This window comes from Marmota flaviventris, chromosome 12 (genome assembly GCF_047511675.1).
Source record: "Marmota flaviventris isolate mMarFla1 chromosome 12, mMarFla1.hap1, whole genome shotgun sequence".
Lineage (NCBI taxonomy): Eukaryota > Metazoa > Chordata > Mammalia > Rodentia > Sciuridae > Marmota > Marmota flaviventris.
This window is the reverse complement of record NC_092509.1, coordinates 78,533,255-78,550,196: the sequence shown is the minus strand read 5'-3', so window position 1 is coordinate 78,550,196 and position 16,942 is coordinate 78,533,255.

The following is a 16,942-nucleotide window of genomic DNA, read 5'->3' as shown; positions in this document are numbered from 1 at the left end:
GATGGAAGATAACAAAGATGTGGTACATCCATAAAATAAAATATTATTTGCCAACAAAAAGGAATGGAGTACAGATACGTGCTGCAATGTGTACGAGCCTTAAAGACATCCTGCTAGGTGAAAGAAACCAGTCTCAAAAAGCCACGTGCTACAGGATTTGTTTATATGAAATGTTCAGAATACAAAAATCCATAGAAATAAAGCAGATTAGTGCCCAGAGGCTAGAAAAAGGTTGGAATGGGAATGACTGGTAATTAATACAGGGTTTCTTTTTGGTGTAGTTAAAATGTTCTAGCATTGTGAATGCTTGTACAACTCTGTTAATAAGCTAAAAAAAAAAAAACATTGACTTGTGTACTTTAAAAAGAATGAATTTGGGGCTGGGGATGTGGCTCAAGTGGTAGCACGCTTGCCTGGCATGCGTGTGGCCCGGGTTCGATCCTCAGCACCACATACAAACAAAGATGTTGTGTCCACCGGAAAAAAATAAAAAATAAATATTAAAATTCCCCCTCTCTCTCAAATAAATAAATAAATAAATAAAAAGAATGAATTTTACGGTATGTGAATTATATTTCTTTTTACCTTTATTTTTATTTATTTTTTTTATGTGGTGCTGGGGACCGAACCCAGGGCCTCATGCATGCAAGGCAAGCGCTCTACCACTGAACTACAACCCCAGCCCATTAATTATATTTCAATAAAATAATTACTCAAAAAAAAAAAAAAAAAAAGGCCAGGCATTTATACCTGGACAATTACATACCTGTAATCCCACTGACTCAGGAGACTAAGGCAGGAAGATTGAAAGTTCAAAACCAGCCTTACCAACTTAGTGAGGTCCTAACTCACTTAGCAAGACCCTGCCTCAAAAATAAATAAATAAAGGTTGGGGGGAGTTGCTGGGGATGTTGCTCACTGGTAAAGTACCCCTGAGTTCAACCCCCAGTACCAAAAATAAATATATAAAATAAATATATAAACATTAAAAAAAATCATAGAAAGGACCCATCGGACCCTTAGAAGCAAGTTAAAGGACTTTTTTTTTTTTTTAATTATCCTGATGACAGCAGGGACTTGATCTTTGCAGAAATTTTAGGAGGACAGCAAAATGAGCCCTGTGGTATTTTGGAAACATCACATAGGTTTCCTGTGAATAATATTAGATCAAAAGTGTCAGATTGGTGTTGTGGCTCAGTGGTAGAGCACTTACCTGGCACGTGTGAGGCACTGGGTTTGATCTTCAGCACCACACAGAAATAAATAAATAAAAGTATTGTGTCCATCTCCAACTAAAAAAAATATTTTTAATAAAGCGTCAGGACGAGGGCTGGGGTTGTGGCTCAGTAGTACAGCGCTCTTCTAGCATGTGTGAGGCGCCGGGTTTGATCCTCAACACCACATAAAAAAAATAAATAAAATACAAGTATTGGGTCCAATTACAACTAAAAAAAATTTTTTTTTAAAAAGCGCCTCAGGATGAGGAAACCAATTAAACAAGATAACATGTGCCAAGCCTATTTCTTTGCTTGGCATATGATAGAGGATAAATGACATTTGTCACTTCCCTCTTTCTTTGGGGACTCAGATCCTATCAGGGTACCCTTTGCCCTAAACAGTGGCTGAGGCTTTGTTCCTGTGTCCATAGGGCAGTAGGTAACAGAGATGGGAAGAGCAGGCCTGGTGTAAGAACCCAGGAATTCCAGCGTCATCCTAACTGACAAGGGAGACAGGGGAGCAGTGGGCTTGTGGCCAACTTCTGAAAGGGATTGCTGAAGTTCAGGGATTAGGGTGGAGCTCAGGCCTTGGGGCTGCACAGGGCTCTGAGCACCTGGTTGGAGCGGGATATGACTTAAAATCAGACACAAGGAAGCAGGCTTGCCATGTCCTCAAGATGGGCCCCCTCTCCACGTGCTTGGTTGTGGGGTTTTACCTCAAAGAAGCTGAATGGTGAAGGCAGACAAGGAGGTAAGTCATTATAAGGTTAGCAGAGGAAATGCAGTTAGGACAGAAGGTGACCCAAGTCACTGAAGGAGAGCTACAGAGCCCTGGTGATGACACTGAGAACGCCATCATCCCTCAGACCTCTCCTTAAAGAGAGTCCCAGTCTCTGGTGAGGGCTCTTTGCTACCATATGCCCAACCGATCCTTACTGGCCTACCTTCCCCAGGACCTTCTCTCTGGGACATTCTTTGTCCCCTAGAGTGGATGCCCTCCCTGTCTTCTCTTCCAGGTGAGGGTTAGCACAGCAGAAGTCAGCTTGATAAAATGTGCCTTAATTTTCCTGGGGGGAAGTGAACTTTACAAGGAAGACTAGCCGTGGCTACCAGAAAGCAAGACACTTCTCTGAGCATCAGTTCTGTCCTTGTTCTTCCCTGGCTCTTTGCTGTTGGAGACTAAGTTGTAGAGGTAGGGGGCCTGGCCTGGGGTCTGATTTCTGGTTCATCCTAGACTCTGATTCCTGCATAAGATCTTTCCTTTCAGATCACTTCTTCCTTCTTCGTGCCCTACTGACCCTGTTCTGGCCTCTCATAAGTCAGATACCTTCTCACAAAAAGTGACAGATATTGGGGACTTTGCCTGAAAGAAAGATAAAGGTGACATTCTCTAAAAAAGAAAATGTAGCTTTAAAAGGATTTTTGGCCAGGCATGATGGCACACGCTTATAATCCCAGTGGTTGGGGAGGCTGAGGCAGGAGGATAAAGTTCAAAGCCAGACTCAGCAACTTAGTGAGGTCCTAAGAAACTTAGTAAGTCTCTGTGTCTAAATAAAATACAAAAGGACTGGGAATGTGGCTCAGTGATTAAGCACCCCTGGGTGCAATCCCCAGTACAAAAAGAAGAAGAAGAAGAAGAAGAAGAATTAATGGAGAATTGAACAAAGTAAGGGGGTTCTTAAAAAGAAGTTTAAATACATAGCTTTTGAAGTCAGAGTGATAGAGTTCAGAGTTCAGCTGTTATTCACCAGATTTAGTGACTTCAGAGAACTACTTTAACTTCTGTATTCCTGGTTTTTTATCAAGTAAAATGAGGGTGATAATACAGATTAGTATGAAGATTATGAGGTGAAAGGTACATTGAGCACTGAAGCTCAATTTTGTTTTAAATGTAATGGTTCTTTTTAATTATACAGTAAAAAGGCAGTTTATGTGGTTCCCATCAGATGTGCCCTGGCTCCCCCCAACCCCACCCCCTCATTCCTCTTCTGCATTATAACCCTTGCCTCCTTGGCCATATCTCACCTGGCAACCCCTCCTCCAAGCCACATACATCTGTGGCTGGATTTGAGTTCCATTTTCGTCTCCAGATCCATTGCTCAGTGGATGTTTGTGGAATGAGTGAATACCCCTTTGTTTTTGTAGGTCACTTGAGTTCTTAAAGTTCCTAAGGATATACTATTGGACTTAATCATCAGAAGCACACTGTGAGGGAGAGCGGCTTTTTTACAGGTGAGACATGTATATGAAGGGCCAGGCGTGTTGCTCAGTGGTTAGACTCTTGCTTAGCATGCACAAGGCCCTGGGTTTCATCCCCAGCATGTAAAATATATGAAAGAGAGAGGTTCCCTGGAGACTGCACGGATCCCCTGGATTGCTACCACCCTGATTCTGCCTGAGGTTCTTGAATTACTTCACCCCATCTGGTTGGGTGTCTTGGGGAAGCTCCCATTAGCAGAGGGAGGTGGCTTTTGAGAAACTTCATTGAAATTACCACCAAGCTACCTGCCAGCAACACCCAGCACTTCCCCTGAAGGTGATCCCTATCTCCACACCCCCAACTCTGACCCACCAATGAATCTGAGACACTCAAACATCCTGACCCTCTCATCCACACTGTCCCCACACTCAAACCTTGTATGGATGTGGCTTTCCCTCATCAGGGGAAAGGCTGAGGTGGTCTCAGACTGATGTGGGGGTGTAGGTATACTCCTATCTCTGCAACCAGCAACTTGACCCTGGCCAATTTGAGCCATTGGGCTCCTGTGGGGGGCAAGGAAAGTGAAGGCAGACTGCAAGCCCCACATCCTCCCTGCAGGGCACCCCCCTTTCTATCCTCTGGGGATCCCAGAGGCAGACCTCTTTTCTTTTTTGTGCTGGCCACATCCTTCCTTTATCAAGAGCAGGTGCTTTGAGGTTGAGTCAGGAGGATAGCAAGATTGAGGCCAGCCTTGACATCTTAGGGAGGCCCTATCTCAAAAATAAAACAATAAAAAGGGCTGGGGGTGTAGCTCAGTGGTAGAGCACTCCTGGGTTCAATCCCCAGTACCACAAAGAAGAAAAAAAGCAGGCCCTTCATGTTCTGCATGTTTAGAGCACAGGCATTTAGGAACTTGGTAGCAGCTCCTGCTAAGAAAGGCCATGGCCAGGTGAGACAAGTTCTGGCTGTGGAGGTGAGACTGCAAAGGCCTAGAAGGTCCGTCACTCCCAGAGATGGATAAACTCACACAGGCCAAGTGTGGTGGTGCCTGCCTGTAATCCCAGTGGCTCCTAAGGCTGAGGCAGGAGCACCTGGAGTTCAAAGCCAGCCACAGCAACTCAGTGAGGCTCTAAGCAATTCAGTGAGACCCTGTCTCTAATAAAATGCACAAAATAAAAGGGCCGGGGATGTGGCTCAGTGATTGAGCACCCCTGGCTTCAATCCCCAGTACCAAAAACAAACAAACAAACAAACAAAAAACAGAAACCCATATGGCTGATGGATACTACAACCAAAAGCCCAGCCCTCCCCCACCCACCCATGCTGCTACCTAGGACCCAGCAGTGACACTTTTTCTTCATTCATCCAAACCTTTATTGAGTTCCTGTTGAATACTAAGCACCTGAGAGGAGGGGCTCCCTGCTAATGTCACTTCCTCCAAGAAGTCTCTGAGACTCTTGGGGAAGTAAGTGAGCTCTTCTCTGGTTACTGAAGCTCAATGAAAAATGCAAAAGTTGAAAGTCACTCAAACCGAAGTTGTAATTGTTGTTGTTTTTTCTTTTGGAGATTGAACTGTGGGGTCCTCCACCACTGAGCTACTTCTTTAAAATGTTGAGACAGGGGATGGGGATGTGGCTCAAGCGGTTGCGCGCTCGCCTGGCATGCGTGCGGCCCGGGTTCGATCCTCAGCACCACATACAAACAAAGATGTTGTGTCCGCCGAAAACTAAAAAAAATAAATATTAAAATTAAAAAAAAAATGTTGAGACAGGATCTCGCTAAATTGCTCAGGTTGTCTTTGAACTTGTGATCCTCAGACTCCCGAGTAGCTGGGATTAAAGGCATGCACCATCACGTCCAACTAAACCTGGGTTTTAATCTCAGTTCTCTTTACTGACTGTGAGATCTTAAAAATGTTATTTAGCCTCTATGAATCAGTTTTCCCACCTGTAAAACAGGGATTCCGCCAACCAGGCAGGATTTGCCTGCAAGTAAGGCAGACAGTAAGTTAGACAGAGGGCATCAGCTCAAGTGCCTAGCCCTCAGGGCTCAACCAGCAGGCAACCCTCTTCCACCCTGCCACACCTCTCTCTCTGAGGAGGCTCACAGGCTCAGCCCACCTCTCCTAGGGCCTCTCTAGTTCCTTGCTGATGCATCCCTTGGGTCTCCAGAGCAAATACACACTCAGTTTTGGCTTCCGGCTTCCCTCTTAGCCTTACTTGGTCTAAGAGGGAAGTTCAGACAGGCCCAGGCAGGTAGCATATCTGCACTGAAGCCAGCCCAGCCCCAGGTGGGTAGGGAGGGGCAGATTTTTTCCCACTGAAAGTCCTCAGGGCATGATTCTCCCCATTCTGGTTGAGTTACTTTATGAGGTAGTGCCGGGAATGGAATCCAGGGTGAGCACGACCCACCTCATCTACCCTCCCAGCTCTGGATGGGCTACCTTAGGCATTCAAGGAGTGATATTGTCACCAAGAGGGCTCAGAGATGGGACAGAGAGAAAAATCCAGGCTCCTTGTGTCTCCCCTAGTCTATCTGGGCATAGGTGGAATCTCTAGGAACACGAGGCAGGATGGTGTGGTCTCTATACGTGAGCCCAGACCATTGCTGTCTGGGATTCCAAATGTTCTCCTCCATAAGGTGGAGATCATATCTTCACAGAGCTGGTGAGGTGATCACCTGAGATTAGTCTATATGAGGGTTCAGCTCAGAACTGGAGGACAGGATATACATCACACTGGGCCCCACATTACCTATTACAAAGGTGCTTCAGCGGCTTCCCCATGGCTGTTGGGGTCAAAACATTTTTTAGCACAGCCCATGGCCTTCTCACTAACCTCATTTCCTACCATCTGAGCCACATGATTCTTGTTGCTCTTTCTGTGGGTTCAAACTCATGCCTGCCCTGGATCTTGTGCCTGTGCTGTTTCCTGGCCTGGACCTCCTAGTCTGCCTCACCACTTGTCCTCAGTTTCAATGAAACTCAGAGAAGCCTTTGCTGATTGCCCACAGAGGCTGGGCAGTTTGGACCTTTGTCTTCTCCTCTTCGCATTTCTAAAGAGTTGAGTGGACTGTTTAAGGTTTGCAAACCATCATCCCAGCCCCCAGTAGGTGCTTCCCTGGGACAAGGACCCTGCATGTCCATTTTGCTCATTACCATATCCCCAAGGCCTCACAGAGTTCTTGGCAGGCAGTAGGCTTTTTATTTGCTAAGAGAAAAAAGCAACTAATCAGGCAGCTTTCCCCACCCAGTCTCTTCATCAGCTCTCCCTTAGCCTAAAGGCTGAAGCAGTCCCCACCCCAAACACTGCTCAGCTAACTGCCCCTCCATCAACTGGAAGGAAGAGCTGTACGGTTTCCCCCCTGATCCTGTCACAACTCAAAATTCCATTCACTTGTATCCTTTTCCCAACCTCCCTTCCATGATCCCAGAGTGGTGGACCGTTTACCATGTCATCTTAGTTTCAGGTCTGGGATATTGTGTAGGTTGATTATTCACTTGTCAACAAACCTCCTGAGGACTGCTCCCATCCCCTGTTAACTAAAGAGCAGAACCCTTGGCATTCCAGCTCTAGCTGTGCGTAGCCCCGTCACATCTTGGGCAAATTTCTGTGCCAGTTTCCTCATCAGTAATGTAACAGAGGTCTACTTGATACTTTGACTATATCCCTTATGGCTTTGAAACTTATATTTTTCTTTCCAATCTTCTTTTCCCTAACCTCCTCCCTAATTTCATTTTTCTCTGAATCACCTCTATAAAAGCCCCCTGTTCCTGCAGATAGGAAGAATCCCAGTCTTTGGGACAGGAGTCCTCTGTGTTTCTCCCTTGCTAGCAAAGTAATAAACCTTCTTTTTCCTTTTTCTCAAGACCTTGTCTTCGTTATTGGATTGGCGTCAAGGATGAGGACAGAGTTTTTGGTTACAGCAATACAAGAATCATGTTTTCACAAAATGGTTGCAATCATGGGGTTTACAAATTACCACATGTGTCAGACGCTGTGCTAAGCACCTTCTGTGCCTTCCCCTGTACAGTCCAATGCAATAGAATCTATTTACTCATTTTATACTTGAGCTTTAATTGAAGCATGGAGGGCTGGTGATTGCTCATACCACTATGAAGTTGTGTGTACTCAAATAATCTCCCTCCAGAGCCCCCAAGCTTTCCTAGCGGCCACTGTTGCTTTTTTTTTTTTCTCCTCTGAGCTACATCTCCAGCTCCTACCTATCATGTTTGCTCCTCAAGCACCTTGAGGTTATCTAGATTCACCCAGACAGCTGGGAAGATTTGTCTCCTGCAGGTCATTCAGAGTTTGTGCAGATATGTGATAATGTTTGAGACAGGGAGGTAAAACTCAAGGGCCTCTCCTGAGGAATGAACTCTCACCTCCTTCTTGGGCTGTTAACTGTTAGTAGCCATAGGGATGATGGGACAAGAAGCACTTACAACATGTTCAAAAAAGATGACGAGAACTTGAATCAGTAACCTTGATTTCAAATTTCTTAACTTCAGGAAATTAGTGAACAAATTTCTCCTCATTTTTTTAAGGCTATATATACTTTGTTTGGGCTAGACTGAAGAACAATTTTTGTTATTTTTTAAAAGTATGCACCAACAGTTTGATTGTATTGTTTCTGAAAATGTCTGGGGCCCCTGGGGCAGTGGTTCTCAACTCCAGCTGTGCATTGGAAAAAGGAAAAAAAAAAAAACAAAACCCAGCACATCCTAATCCTAGGCCATCCTAGCTGTGTGACAGCTCTGAGACAGAGCCCAGACACCAGTGCTTGTTAAAAGCCGCCCCCCCCCCCCCACTCCCGATTTTAATGTGCAGCCATTATAGTCAAGAATCTGAATATGGAGATTCTTGGTGTGGTCTCAGCAGCATTTGCATAAACCAGGACTGTGTTAGAAGTGCACATATATTCTCAGGCGTTGCCCCAGACTATATGAGTCAGAAACTCAGAGTGGGACTGGTAATCTGTGTTGACAAGCCCTACAGGGCATCCTCATGCAGGATGAAGAACTCTAATGGAGGCACAAAATTTTGAAGCTGAAATCAAACAGGACATCTTATCTGTCCTTTGTACCCTGGAGAGAAGAGGGAGCATTAAAACAGCTTCCCATCAAGTTCTTGGCAGAGTCTGGCTCAGAACCTGGGTTTGCCCGTCCATCTCTAGTTCTCTGCTGCCTGTTGCCCTGACCACTCTTGGGCAACCGTGGTAGATAACAAAGATAACAATTATTCCTCCCAATTTTGTATGTGCATGTCACCCTTCCCATCAAGAGATGGACTTGATCTTCCCTCAGTTAGTTTGCTAGGGCTACAGTAACAAAGCACCACACACCAGGTGGTTTAAAACAGAAGTTTATTGTTTTGTGGTTCTGAAGGCCAGGAGTCTAGGTCAAGGCCCATGTTTCCTCTGAAAGCCCCTTTTCTGGCACCTGTCAGCTGGGAGCATAACTCCTACCTTCACCTGGCATTCTCCCAGGTGCATGTGGATGTACAATTTTCCCTTTTACAGTAACACCAGCCATATTGGATTAGAGGCCCACCCTGCCCAAGTAGGACCTCATCTTAACATGGGCAATGACCTTATTTCCAAGGAAGGGTCCATTCTGAGGTAATGGGGGTTAGGACTTCAATATGATTGGGGGCAGGGGGAGGGGCAAGAATTTTTGCCCCAGTCAATCCCACTCCAAGAGGGTGACCCACTACCACCAAACCCTATCCAAATTTCAGAAACATGAGCGAATAATGGCTGTTGCAGCCACTAAGTTTGGGGGTAGCTTGTCACATAGCAAGAGATAACTGTACCAAGCCTGGCCCTTTGTAATTAAGGTTCAGTTCCTCCTGCTGAAAGCCCTTTCGTCAGGCCCAAGGCCTGCCTATCATTCAGATAAAATATTTGGGTCTCACTGTTGGCTGAGTGGCTGGGAATGAGGTCACAGTTGTGCTTGTATATAATGAATGGCACCCTCTGACCCACCTAAAGCTTGAGTGCATGGGTGGGAAGCTGAGGCTCTGGAGCAAGCAGAGGAAGGGGCAGGGGGGCGCTTTGTGGAGGTGGGCCTGCAGCCAGAACTCGGAGGCACAGAGCCGATTGTGTGGGCTCCAGAACACTGCAACCTCGGGTGGGGTAAGGGGAGACAGGCAAGTAGGGAGAGGCCTTAGCTAAGGGGAAAATTGGAATAATTAACCGTTGGAGAATGAGTGTCTTCAAAAGAGCTTAATCTTGGGGGAAATGAAGAGCTTGGGGAAGCAGAAAGAAGTGATTACTTAGAATAGGAACAGAGGATTATTATATGAGGATGGAAGTGAAAGTGCTTAAACAGAGGGCCGCTCCCCTTTCCTCCTTTGGGGTGGGTTATGATTGCAATCAGATTGATCATGGCTAACACTAATCAGTACTTACTGTGTCCTGGGTGGTATTGTAAGCATCATAGAGTAGTTCCTCACAACTCTAAGGCATGTACTGTCATTCTAAGAGCCTAATGTTATCATAGATCAGGAAACCAAGGCCCAAGTAACCTGGTCAAGGCCATGCAGTTATTAAGTGGCAAATCTGGGGTTCAAATCTAGGTATTCTGGCTTCTGAATCTGTGCTTCTAATCACTAGCTATGCTACTCTGTGCGATTAAAGGGCAGCAAAATGGATCTCTCACATCTCTGCGGAGCCTTCATAACACAGCCATTAGACATGGCTTGTGCTTGGGACTAGTAAAGTCTACTCCAAGGGGCCCAGGCATCAGGGATGGGAACTCTCCCTGGGGAAAAACTCCAGATGACCAAATGCGCCTCCCAGGCAGATGCCTGCTGCCTCCCCTTCAGATGCTGCTGTGTGAAGTGCTTTATGGGATTTGCCCACTGCCTTCTGACAGCCTGGAAGCAGCCCCTCCCAGAGGCAGCAGCCACAACCCCTCTAAGAAGCCTGCCCAGACTTGATGGGGGAAAAAAATGACTTCAGATGATCAGCAAGAAGGGGCAGGTGTGGGGGAATGCCTGCAGTTGACACCCCCACCCTTCAGTCCTTCCTTTTTTTTTAAACAAATCATAAGCACATATTTATTTATTTTTATGGTGCTGGGGATTGAACCCAGAACCTTGTGCATGTGAGCTAAGCACTCCACCAACTGAGCTACATCCCCAGCCCCCAGTCCTTCACTTTTTTCCTAGCTCCCTAGGTGCTGTATTCTAGAGCACAGGCACGTGGGGGTATTTTCAATTGGAGATTGAGTCCAGGTTTCCACCTCTCCTCAGCGAGAGGGGTAGGTCATCTCTTCTCCCCTGCTGAGGGAACTCTGCTGCACCATTTTCTTCCCCAGGACTGAGGACTGCCATGTCCTTTAGAGCAGCTGTTCAAGTCCATGGTTGAGCCAGCTTCAACAGCCCTCCTCAGGGCAGTCAGTGCGCCAGAAAGTGGCACAGAAACCATGTCCACTTGAGGCAGAGGCCCAGAACTCTCACCAGTTTGGTTTCTAACTTTATTCCCTCCCTCCCTGGACAACAGGAATGAGCCAGTCTTCTGAGTAAGAGGCCAGGCACACAGGGCATCTTTTACTTATGACTATCCCTTTGACTTCAATTATCAGACATTTTGGTTTTGGGTGGTCACCATCTGAGACCATAAATTGGCACGCCAGCTTCTATCTTCCTGGTTCAGTACCTCAGCATACTCTGGTGGGCCACCACCATAGGCTGTGTGAGCAAAACACACACGCTGTCCTCAAAGGCTCATGTGCTAGGAAGCCCTTTCTTCCCACTGTTAGCCTGAGACTGCTGGGGTCAGGAGATGTCTGCCCCATGGTCCCCACGACATTCCCACCTGTTTCCCATCGCTGTCTTATGCTTAAGTCCCAGCATCGGGGAGCTAGTCCTAGTTCTGAGATAGCATCCTGTTCGTTCTCTGCCCTCTGCCCTGTTTGTTCCTGGTCTGTGTGGCCAACTCTTCAGTCTTCGGGATCCCAGGTCCTTAACACCATCAGTTTCTGGGCTTTACCCACACTGAAGTTCATCATTGTCATTTTTTTCCCCCTTTTTGGGTATTAGGGATTGAACCCAGGGGCACTTAACCACTGAGCCACATCCCCAGCCTTTTTTTGTATTTTATTTACAGACAGGGTCTCACTGAGTTGCTCAGGGCCTCCCTAAGTTGCTGAGGCTGGCTTTGCTTACTCCTGCTTGAGCTTCCCAAGCCACTGGGATTATAGGTGTGTGCCCCCAGCTCCTCATCGTTGCTATATTATACTGTGATTTGTTCACCCAGCTTCTGCTTCCTAACTGGCTCCTTCATACGCTGAGACTCAGACTGCAAGTTGATTTCATGCCCCATGTGCTGGGGCCTCCTTGGAAGGGGCCATGCCGGGGACTCAAGGGCTCAGAAGGGGATGGGGGAAGGCATGCTGCCTTCCAGAACTGCCACTAAGGCCTGGAGGGTTCTCAGATGCTTCTTTCCTCTGGAGAAAAACTGAAAGTTGTGAATAGTGTCTCCTTTCTAAAATAAATGATGAATTCTGACACACAAAAAGGAAACCAGGAATCCCACTATCCCACCTAGAAACATTTGTACAAGTGCCCCCCTGCCGACTGCTGCTGCATTTGATATTAGTATCAAGAGTGAAGACAGGTCGTCTCATCTCTTGGATTCTCTACACCCTGAGACGGCCGTATTCTCCACAGGTGACCTTTTTTTTTTTTTTTGTACAGAGGATTGAACTCAGGGGCACTTAGCCACTGAGACACATCTTCAGCCCTATTTTATTGAGAGATTAATGACTGTAGATGGTCTCATTGAGTTGCTTAGTGCCTCCTGTTGCTGAGGCTAGCTTTGAACTCTCAATCCTCCTGCCTCCGCCTCCTGAGCTGCTGGGATTACAGGTGTGTGCTACCACGCCCAGCTCCACAGGTGACCTCTTGACCCTCAGATCTAGCTACCCCAATCCACACCAGTGATGCAAGTCCTGACCCTTTTTTTTCAGTTGTAGATGGACATAATATCTTTATTTTTATGCAGTGCTGAGGATCCAGCCCAGTTCCTTACACATGCTAGGCAAGTGCTCTACCACTGAGCTCCAACCCCAGCCCTGCAAGTCCTGACTTTCTAGGTTCCAAAGTAGCACCTTTGTGTACTCATTGTGCTACGGTCCAGTCCCCAGTCACCTCAATCCCAATATAACTGTTATGGGCTGAGTGGCGAATAGTTTCTTTCTCTCCTCTCCCTCAAATACATATGTTGAATCCCTAATCCCTAGTACACCTCATATGACTGCATTTGGAAACAGTGCCTTTAAAGTGCTAAGTAAGCTAAAATGAGGTCATATGGATGGGTAGGTAGGTCCATGACTGGTGTCCTTTTAAGAGAAAACTAGAACATAGACAAGCCCAGAGTCTGACACAGGGAGAAGGCAGCCATGTAAGAGCCAAGCCATGCAGCGGCCTCAGAAGAAACCAATCCTGCCAGCACCTTCAGTTGGACCTGGAGCTTCCAGAATAGTAGGAAAAACATTTTGGTTGTTTAAACTGCCTAGTTTGTAGTAACCTGTGAGGCAGCCTTTGCAGACTCATACAGTGTCCAAAACTGTATATTCATCTCCCAACCAAATGGGAGCCACAGGAGAACATCTAATGTTAGCCAAGGCAGAGTTCCACAACCCTTCTCTCCAGGTGCTTTGTCAACTGGGAAGTGCTGCAATTCCAACTCTCTTATCTTCCTTCCCTCCCCGTCTTGCTGCACTGTTCCAAGCCTTACTTTTCACCTTGATTAGTAATAGCTTTAGGACTCCACCGCACTGTGCCTGGCAATCTACCCTTCTTGCAATCGTGAAGCAATCCTTTAAAGCAAGGTTTCTCCATCTCAGTACTATTGACATTTTGGAGTGGGATGATCTTGTTTAGGGGACCATTCTGTGCTTTGTAGGACGTTGAAAAGCATCCCTGGTCTCTACATACCTGAACAGGCTCACCCCAGTTTGAATAACTAAAAATGTCTCTAAGGATTGCCAAATGTCCCCTGGAGGTCAAAGCCACCCCAGATCGAGAACCACTGCTTTAGAATAGGTGATCCTTCAATGTAGGCACTTGAAGGCCACTGAAGATTTTATATAAAAGTTCAAATTCTTCTGATCCCCAATGGCCCTCTAGAATCATCTATGGCACACAGTAATTGCTCAATAAATATTTGAAAAAGAAACACAAAACTGGTTAGCTTTTTTTTTTCCCCCACTGGTATTGGGGATTGAACCCAGGGGTGTTTTACCACTGCTCACCACTCTAAGTCCCTTTTGTTTTCTGATACAGGGTCTTGCTAAGTTGCCCAGGCTGGCTCCGAACTTGTGATCTTCCTGCCTTAGCTGGCTAAATCACTGGGATTACAGGTGTGCACCACTCCTGGCTGTTGGTCAGCTGTCACTGTGTTAAAATACCTGAGATAAGCAGGGCGTGGTGCTGCACATGCCTATAATCCCAGTGGCTTGGGAGGCTGAGGAGGAGGATTGCGAGTTCAAAGCCAGCCTCAGCAATGGCACGACACTAATCAACTCATTGAGACCCTGTGTCTAAATTAAAAAAAAAAAAAAGGTGTGGGGGTGGGAGGGCTGGGGATGTGGCTCAGTGGTTGAGTGCCCCTGAGTTCTATCCCCAGTAGCCCCTGCCAACAAAAACAAAAATAAACCTGAGATTAAACAACTTGAAAAGGAGGAAAGTTATTGTGGCTCAGTTTCAGAGGTTTTAGCCCAAGGTCACCTGGCCCTGTTGCTATGGGCTCATAGCAAATCAGAACATCGTGGTGGAGAGTGCATGTAGAACAAACGGTTCATCTCATGGCAGCCAGTAAGCAGAGAGCTTGCTTTCCAAACAAAGCTCCCCAAACCCATTAAGCTTTGAATCCATAAATAAATTTATCTATTTATGAAGTTAGAGCCCTCATGATTCTATGGCCTCCCAAAAGCCTCCACCTCTGAACACTGCTGCCCTGGGAACCAAGCCTTCAACACATCAGCTCTATGGACATTTAAGATCCAAACCATGGCTGGGAGTGGTGGCTCACACCTACAATCCCAGCTATGAAAGAGGCTGAGGTAGGGGAATTGCAAATTAGGCAATCCTGGGCAAAATAAAAAGGGTTGAGGATGGTAGAGTGTTCCTGGGCTTAATCTCCAGTACTTAAAAAAAAAAAAAAAAAAAAAATCCAAACCATAATAAAAACCAAGGTCATTCAGTTCTGTACCTTTTTTTCTAGTTTCTCCTCCTTCCATCCCAATTTTTAAACTATTCAATGTCCCTTGAATAGAATGTGTTCATGTTTTTCATACCTTTTCCTGCCTTGAATACCCTGCCCTGTATCCCAATCCATCTCTACTACCTGATTCAAAAGCCAATCCTTCGGGAAGCCTCCCCTTGGCGGTGCTGGGGCTTCCTAGGCACACTGTACATGGATCTCATCCCAATTCTGAGCTTTAAGGAAGAAGGAAGAGGAGAGAGCAGATAGATACCTCATTATGGCAGAAGGACTGGCACACAAGACTAAATGCCTGCAGGAAGCAAGATGATTAACGCCACAGGATCCAGAAGATGAGGAACTTGATGAAAAACCCTGGCAAGTGCTGAAGGAGGCAGGGTTGAGCTGAGAACTGGAAGACTGGCAGAAGCCTTCCCAAAGGAACAGCCGACCACAGGATCCCTTCTCTCACTGCTGTAGCTGTAGTTTGGACCTTGAATGTCCCCCAAAGGCACATGTGTTAAAGGCCTGGTCCCCACAGTGGCACTACTGGCAGATGGTTAAACTCTGAGAGTTGGGACTTAGTGAGAAGTCCTTTGGTCATTGGGAATATGTCCCTGAAGAGGATTATGGGACTCTGGTTCCTTCCTCTCTTGCTTCCTGGCTAAGAGGCCAGTGGTTTTGCTTTGCCACACACTTCTGCCATGACAGGCTGCTTTGCCATAGGCTAACAAATCCATGATCTGGAACCTCTGAAACGAGCCAAAATAAGCCTTTTCTTTTTATCAATTATCTCAGGTATTTTGTTTTAGTGACAGAAAGCCAACATACTTTATCCAGGCAGACAGCTGTCAAATACATTCAAAAGAAAACAAGTTTATACATCTCTGGAGCAGTCAAGTCTAAGATTCTATACCTCAGACACAGCCCAGAGTATCTGTCGGTGAAGAAACAGTGAGAAAACCAGGTTGGGGCTGGGGATGTGGCTCAAGTGGTAGCGCGCTCGCCTCGCATGCGTGCTGCCCGGGTTCGATCCTCAGCACCACATACAAAGATGTTGTGTCCGCCGAAAACTAAAAAATAAATATTAAAAATTTTCTCTCTGCCTCTCTCTTTAAAAAAAAAAAAAAAAGAAAGAAAGAAAAGAAAACCAGGTAAAGTCCAGGAGTGGTGACGCACGCCTATAATTCCAGTAGTGGCTTGGGAGGCTGAGGCAGGAGGATGGGGAGCTCAAAGCCAGCCTCAGCAAAAAAAAAAAAAAAAAAAAAAAAGCAAGGTGCTAAACCACTCAGTGAGACCCTGTCTCTGAATAAAATATAAATGAAATATAAAACTGGGCTGGGGATGTGGCTCAGTGGTTGACTATCCCCCCGACCACCAAAAACAAAACAAAAAAAACCGACAACAACCAGATAAAGCTTAGTGAACGTCTGCACCACAGAGAAAAAGAAACACTCTCCCATCCCATCTATATATTTCTGGACGGCAGAAAGTTTCTCGTGTTGATTTTCATCTGGGACAGGCACTCTGCAGAGGATGCTGGTCCTCCTTCTCATTTAGTCAATCCCCCTAGTCTTTGGTGCTAGATCACTAGAACAGCCACCCTGCCTTCCAAGGACTCCATGGAGCCAACCCTGCATGGGCTCCTCAGTCCTAGGGCAGTTTCAAGTGGAAGGTGATTGTGCCTGCAGGAGGTCATCTAGGTTTAGGCCCGGCTATGGTCAGGGCCAGAGTCCACTTGCTACTGGCTCCAGTAAGAACTCCTATAGACAATGCTTACTTCACATTTATCCTTCAAGGAGAATACTTGATAAGACCCAAACTACAATTATCCACCATTTTTATCACAACATCCAAAGCAAGAATTCATGTTCTCCATCTTCACCCCATCAGGGCTCCTCAATATTCCACTCTACCTGGGTGCTATGAGGAGGATGGCACCTGCTAGTTTATCCAAGTAAATCACCTATCGCTTCTCTCAGTTGTAACCGATTGACTCTACGGAGTTGAATAAGACTGCTAAAGTTAGGTGTCTAGTTCTTGATGGATGGTGTCCTTCCCCTTGCCTCAGGCACCTGGAAGGCAAGCGTAGTCTCTCTCATAGTTTGTACTGAGTTAGAACTGCAAGTATGTATGAAGTCAGGAGCCAGTGAGGGAAAAGCAGGGAAAGAAGAAAAAAAATCAGCTTCTTGGTTGCTGGGTAATGCTACTGGCAGAACAGGTAAACAAATCCATATCCTTTAATAGGCACTTTATTTTTTTGATACTGGAGATTGAACCCAGAGACGCTTACCCACCGAGCCACATCCCCAAC